The sequence below is a fragment of the Portunus trituberculatus genome, chromosome 38, assembly GCF_017591435.1.
Source record: "Portunus trituberculatus isolate SZX2019 chromosome 38, ASM1759143v1, whole genome shotgun sequence".
NCBI lineage: Eukaryota > Metazoa > Arthropoda > Malacostraca > Decapoda > Portunidae > Portunus > Portunus trituberculatus.
This window is the reverse complement of record NC_059292.1, coordinates 1,997,501-2,005,000: the sequence shown is the minus strand read 5'-3', so window position 1 is coordinate 2,005,000 and position 7,500 is coordinate 1,997,501. Positions and strand designations below refer to the sequence as shown.

The 7,500-nt window shown below is 45.4% G+C and overlaps 1 protein-coding gene across 1 annotated transcript in view; it reads right to left on the bottom strand.

The window, feature by feature from the left end:
• LOC123515063 (mucin-5AC-like) overlaps positions 1-7,500 on the bottom strand; it is a 136,565-nt gene that overhangs the window by 109,249 nt on the left and 19,816 nt on the right. The gene's annotated exons all lie outside the window — the stretch shown is intronic.

The window sequence follows — 7,500 nt, the reverse complement described above, 5'->3', positions numbered from 1 at the left end:
CCACCACGCGCATCAGTGAGTGAGTGCGTGGGAGGGTACAGAGAAAGGGGAGGGTGGGGGTTGGCTAATGATGGGGGTCCTTGGGTATGTGTGCTGTTAACGGGGAGAGGGAAAGTAAGGGGAAGACGATGTAAAAATAAGGATGAAGGGGAAAGGAAGGGAAAAGCAGGGGAAGAGAAAATAACAATGAGAAAGGGAAAGGAAGAGAAGGAAGGGAAGGGAAGGGGAGAGAAAAATGAGAAAGGAATGGAAAGAGGGAAGGGAAAGGAAGAAAACTTAGAAAGGGAAGGAGGGAAGGAAGGAAGAGAAGGAGAGAGAGAGAGAGAGAGAGAGAGAGAGAGAGAGAGAGAGAGAGAGAGAGAGAGAGAGAGAGAGAGAGAGAGAGAGAGAGAGAGAGAGAGAGAGAGAGAGAGAGAGAGAGAGAGAGAGAAAACCCTAAAAACCATAAAAAAAAAACTAGAAACCAGAGGAAAAGTAAAAAATACGAAAAAAGACAAATAAAATATAGAGCCAAGGAAATCTACACGCCATTTCTGAACAGTGACAGCGAAGGAGGAAGCTGCTACACGTGGCGACTTCATGGCAACTGGTAACACTGCTGACGGAGGAGGAACACGAGGAGGAGGGGAGGAGAGGAGTGAAAAGAGAACAGATGGAGATAAAGAAAAAAAAAATGAGAGAGAGAGAGAGAGAGAGAGAGAGAGAGAGAGAGAGAGAGAGAGAGAGAGAGAGAGAGAGAGAGAGAGAGAGAGAGAGAGAGAGAGAGAGAGAGGAGAGGAGAGGAGAGGAGAGGAGAGGAGAGGAGAGAGGAGAGGAGAGGAGAGGAGAGAGAGAGAGAGAGAGAAGAGAAGAGAACAGAAGAGAAGGGAAGAGAAGGAAAGAAAGGAATGGAAAACAACGGTAAGAGAAGAAATGGGAGGGGAAAAAATGCAGGAATGGATGAATAGGATAGAAAGGGAGAGAAAGAAGGGAAATCAAAAGGAGACACCATGGAAGAGAGAAAGAAGGGATGGAATAAAACGGAAGAACAAAAAGTGGAATGAAAAAAAGGAGTAAAGAAGATTAGGAAAAGAAAAGGGAATGAAGAAGGATTTGAAATGAAAAAAAAAAAAAAAAAAAAGGAAAGAGAAATGGAACGTGGAGGGTTGAAGAGGAGGCAGGGTGGCAAGGAGTGGGGGCTGGTGGTGGGGGGTGGTTGGGGTATGGGGCAGTGTGGCTAAGTGGTGGACCTTAACAGAGAGGGTATGAAGAGGCATGAGGTGTGTGTGTGGTAAGGGCGATATGACAGCAAGAAGAGGCAGGAGGGGACACGGGGAGAGAAGGGTTAAGTAAGGGGAGAGGGGAAGAGAGAGAGATGGAAGGGAATGGGGGAGGAGCAGTGCATTACCTCACTCACTGATTGGTCAAGAGGAACGTCGGTTACATTTCCTCTTCCACGTCTCTTAAACATCATCTGCTTTCCTCTCGCCTGCTCCTCACCACTTCACCTCCTCCTCCTCCTCTTCATCGCTGGGGAGGCATGATCAGTCCTCGGCGGCACGGCTTCTATCGCCTCACACTCACACACTCACGCACTCACACTCACACCTGACGAAGGGGGACGAGCGGGCGGACTGACTGAGTGAGGCGGCGAGCGAGTGCCGGAGTGGCAGTGCGAGGGGCGGGGCGGAGGGCGAGGAGGGGCGGGAGAGAGTAGGGGTTGAGGGGAAGGAATTGGGAAACCCTGAGGGCGCCCACGATTTGGCACCAGCTCACGCATTCCCCCTCCCCCCCTCCACCTCCTTAGTGAGAGCACGCCCCTCAGCTTGTCCCACGCCCCCCGCAGCGAGGCGAGTGGCGACGCCGTGTGGTGGTGGCGGTGGTGGTGGTGTTGCCTCCTGCACAGGCACGCCGCGGCATCTCGGCGGGCAGGGAGGGGGAGATAAGACCTGCTTTTACTGGTGATGGTGACGGCTGCAGGGTGAAGGGTGAGGGAGGAGAGGTGGGTGCTTAGCAGGCGCTGAACGGGTGCCAACCTTACCCTCCTTCCCTCCCCCATCCCCCTCCATCCCTTGCACCTTCGCAACCCTCTGGCATGCTGGAGCCAAGGTCAACACACACACACACACACACACACACACACACACACACACACACACACACACACACACACACACAGTGCCGTGGGTGCCAGGAGATGCCGCCTGGTGACATGCATCCATCCAACCCTCCGTCACGCTGCCCGGTGGCGCTTGCACCTCCTGAGCGCCACCCACACACTAGTGGGTGGCGCCGCGGCCTGCTGCTGCTGCTGCTGCTGCTGCCTGCCTCCCTCCCTTGGCACACCACCTTGTTTACCTTCCTAGTGCCTCTCTCCTTTCCTCCCTCTTTCCTTCCCTTTCCTTTTCCTGCCCTTGACCTCCCTCAGGACTTATCCCACCTCCTCCCCCATCCTCCCTACCCCCCCTCACCTCTACCGTCTCTTCCGGGTGCGTGTGAAATAAACATTATCCCCGCGGCACCTCCCGGCCTGCCTGCCTGAAGGGACGCGGGGCCAGGTGGTGTGGCACTACTGGACGCAGGTGCCATGCTAACGTGTCCCAGAGCACGTGACACACACACACACACACACACACACACACACACACACACACAGAGAAGGGGTTGAACGTGTCACCATAAATACAACGCATGTACCATCCACCTCCTCCTATCACACACACACACACACACACACACACACACACACACACACACACACACACACACACACACACACACACACACACACACACACACACACACACACAGAGAAGGGGTTGAACGTGTCACCATAAATACAACGCATGTACCATCCACCTCCCCTCCTATCACACTCACTCTCACTCACTCTTACACACACACACACACACACACACACACACAACGCGTAGTGTAGTGGTTAGCACGCTTGGCTCATAACAGAGAGGGTCTGGGTTCGAGTCCCGAGAAGCGGCGAGACAAATGGGCAAGCTTCTTAATGTGTGGGGTGTGTTTACCTAGCAGTAAATAGGTACGGGATGTAACTCGAGGGGTTGTGGCCTCGCTTTCCCGGTGTGTGGAGTGTGTTGTGGTCTCAGTCCTACCCGAAGATCGGTCTATGAGCTCTGAGCTCGCTCCGTAATGGGGAAGACTGGCTGGGTGACCAGCAGGCGATCGAGGAAAGAAGGAAGGAAGGAAGGAAAGAAAGAAAGAAAGAAAGAAAGAAAGAAAGAGAAAGAAGGAAGGAAGGAAGGAAGGAAGGATGTGGCAGCAAGAATGAAGGTAACGTCACACCTGAACGCAGGAAGACTCACAAAGGAACACAAACGAAGAATAAACGCTAAGAGAGAGAGAGAGAGAGAGAGAGAGAGAGAGAGAGAGAGAGAGAGAGAGAGAGAGAGAGAGAGAGAGAGAGAGAGAGAGAGAGAGAGAGAGAGACGGGAACTACGTATTATAAGAACAGGTACGCGTGATCGTGAAGGTGAGGGCGGTAATCAGTAAACAATATACAGGTGAGTCAGGTGTTGAATTGACGTGGGCGGGACGGAGGAGGGGTAGAGGGAGTGGGCGGGGCTGGACGGTGCGAGGTAGGGTAAAGAAAGCAGCCCACACGCCCCCACGCCCTCACTTCTGCCAGCGATTAATTACGCATGAGCTTGGCGGTGGTGTCACATTTCAAGACATTAACAGTGGCGGCACATCCTCGCCTCCCACAATGCTTCACTATCAACGCTCCTTTCTCCATTATTCAGAAACGCTTTGCTCTCTCACCACGACTATTTTCCAAGCCCACAGAGATGAATAGCGGGCTTTTCAATTGTTTCTACAGTTAATAATGCAGAAATGTTGTCACTCTGCCTCTAGAACTGCAAAAACACCTTAAAATTCGCTCTTCTCTCTCACCACGACTATTTTCTAAGGCCACAGAGATGAATAGCGGGCTTTTCAAGAGAGTTTCTATAGTTAATAATGTAGAAATGTTGTCACTCTGGCTCTAGAACAGTAAAAACATCTGAAAAGTCAGTTCTCTCTCACCACGACTATTTTCCAAGGCCACAGAGATGATTAGCAGGGTTTTCAAGAGTGTTTCTATAGTTAATAATGTAGAAATGTTGTCATTCTGCCTCTGAAACCATAAAAGCACCTTAACAACTCGTATAATTTTAGATGAAGCCTTCTGAAACAGTGGAGGTGAAGCACAAAGTGTTTGAGAATACGAGTCACAGTTTCGAAAATAAATAAATAAATAAATAGCGATTTGCTTTCCTCAGACAAACAAGAACGGGATTTTTTTTTTTATACATTTAGTTTTTTTTTTCATGTTCCTCAATACATTTTTTTTTTTTCCCTGGGGTGTGATTTTAATAAGCTTTCCTTCCAATATTCAGGTTGACGTAAAGAAAAATGAGTTCAGACGCTTATTTTTCTTTTTACAAATACAGTAGGTCTCTCTCTCTCTCTCTCTCTCTCTCTCTCTCTCTCTCTCTCTCTCTCTGCGGACAATTCAATATATTCCGTGTCACTCTGGTAATAGTTCGCTCAAATCCTTATAATTCTACGTATCACCTTTGAGAAATACAACAATAAACCTTTTTAACAAACACTTCAACAACACTCCTCAAGAAACACAAGTCATAAATACATGGAGAAAATCTAGATGTACTAACAGGAAACATCTCAACACAAAGGAAGCCAAAGGAAAAAAAATCACAAGTCAGCATCCACTACCAACACTACAGATACACCGGTACTACTATTACTACAACTACTACTACTATTACCACCACTACTGTTACTATAGTCTGTCTGCTCTAAAGTGTCTCCTGGGTCTCAGTTTGAATCGTGTCCCAGAGAATGCTTGTTTTTTTTTTTTTCTTATACCATATAGGCTTTTTTACAGAGATTTATAGGCTAAAAGTAGGGAGGGGGCGGGGGTGCTTTGCTTGGCTGTCAGATCTTGAGGGAAACCGTAGTCTGTCCTCGTGAAAAGTGCGTGGATCAACAGAAAACGAGTAATATTCTCATAAGATCAAGTCAATCATCAGTACATTAATTTTCTACAGTGGAACCCTGCGTGCTTTGGGGTCCGAGGGGTCTCCAAGCGCACGGATTAAAATTCTGTCCACGGTCCGAGTGTAGGTTGGGCTTCCTCACTCGGGGCAACGGTTTCCTAGCGGGTGGTACCACAGAAATTACCGTGAAAAGCCCATATAGTAAAAATAAATAAATAAAAATAAATAAATAAATAAAAGCTACACTAATTTGAATCCAGGAGTGACTTTAGAGCAGACTTAATATACATGCACAGCTCAGGGTAAAGAGTGGCCACAGTGACTCTACACCATCTACAGTTTCTTTGTCTCTTTTTCTCTCCTTCTCCTCCGGCAAGGCAGCAATGTGACCTACCTGGCGTGGTCACAAGGCTCACCTGTAACGGGAAAGGGAAAGGTCAATTAAGGGTCACCTCCACCACTCCACACTGCTCATTTTAAGTGTTTCGTGTATTTTGTTTGTATTTCATGTCTTTGCTTTAATGATAACTTGATTTTCTAGGGCTTCTATTATTCTTGCTATCTATTTTTGTGCTGTTTTATTTATAGCTATCCCTTCTTTGCCCCCCCCCTTCCTTCTCTCCTCCATTAATCCTGCCCCCCCCCTCCCCACCAGGTATTTCATGATTCTTATTTGATTTTCTAGTGCTTCGATTTTTTTTTTCTATCTATTTCCTTGCTGTTTTATTTATAGCTACTCCTCCTCTCTTCTTCCCCTTCCCCCCCCCTCCTCTCCTCCATTAATCCTGTCTCCTTCCCCTTCCCACCCATTAAGTTCTCACCAGTTCGTTTTTTTTTCTTTTATTCTTGTTAGATTTCATTTTTTTTTTTGCTTGAATCTGAGGCAACGTTTTTTTTTTTTTACTATTTTTAGACTAAGGCAACATTTTCTTTACTTTTTCGTTTTAGACTGGTATCATTTTTTTTACTTTTAAACTATGGTGCTTTTTTTTTTTTTTTTTTTTTTAAACTTTTAGACTAAAGTACCATTTTTACTTTTTTTTTTTTTTTTTTAAGACCATTTTTTTAGACTGAGACTATGGTATTTTTTTTTACCTTTTTTTAGACTATTGGGTTTTTCTTATTTGTTTTATTTATACTACTGTATCATGTGTATTTACTTTTCCATTTTTTATTTTTACTCTCCGTTATCTTTTGTTTATCTTTCGTCAGTCTGGTACAGTAATCATTATTTTGCCCTTGCTTGTCATCTTTTTCCCAGACATTCATTATCTTCTTCATTTACGTTGGTCATCCTTTTCTAATCAAGACCACGACATCAATTTATTTCTCTACTCGTGTTAATATTCTTTTAAATCAACATCAACTTTCTTTATGCTCGTAGTTTCTTGTTCCATTCTAATTTTAACTGTCATATATTTGTAAGGTTTTGTTAGACACTGTTGTTACTGACACTCAAAAAAGAATAAGACTGACTTTAATAACTTTCTATGTAAACATATTTTATCTGACACTAACCCCTTCAATACTGGGACATTTTTACCTTGAGATTTGTGTACGTTTAAATCATTTTATTGACATTAGGAAGAGTCTATGGAGGCCAGAAGATTAATGGCCACAGTCTTAACTATTTCAATCCCTCACATAAGTTTATGAAGCTGTATAAAATCACCAATAATTTGCTAGGTAAACTTATATCTTATCTGACATTAACCCCTTCAGTACTGGGACACATTTTTACCTTGAGATTTGTGTACGATTAGATAATTTTATTGACATTAGGAAGGGTCTATGGAGGTCAGAAGATTAATGGCCACAGTCTTCACTATTTTAATCCTCACATAAGTTTCTGAAGCTGTATAAAACCACCAAACAGTAAGTAAAATGAATATCAAAACGCGTCCTGGTAATGAAGGGGTTAATATTTCACATACTAGTCTTCTCCAAAAAAAAAAAAAATAAATAAATAAATAAAAAATAAAATAAAATAAAAATAATAAAAAAACTTAACTCTATCTTTTCCTGCGCTTCTTTGCCTTCAGTCACCATCACTCACACCACACCCAAATATTCCTGGAACCTTAGCCGCTTTCCCTCCTCTTTCACAACCTTTCCCTCGCTGCGGCAAAGTGTGCGCTATCATCTTTACGAGCGTCCTTCAAGATTAACGGTGGGGAAAAGCGGACAAAAGAAGGATTTTTCACTAACTGTTGGGGATTATGAGGCAGAGGATGAGGTGCAGGGATGAATGGAGGGAAGAACAGGTGCAGGGGTGTAGGGGGGTGATGGGATGCAGGGATGTCGGAGTGTTGGTAGGGGTGAAGAGGAAGAGATGCAGGGATGTGGCAGTGTTGGCGGGGGTGAAGAAGTGAAGGGATGTGGCAGTGTTGATAGGGGTGAAGAGGAAGAGATGCAGGGGTGTGGGAGAGTAGGTATAGGGATGAAGAGAAGCAGGGGTGTGGAGGTGTTGGTAGGGGTGAAGAGGAAG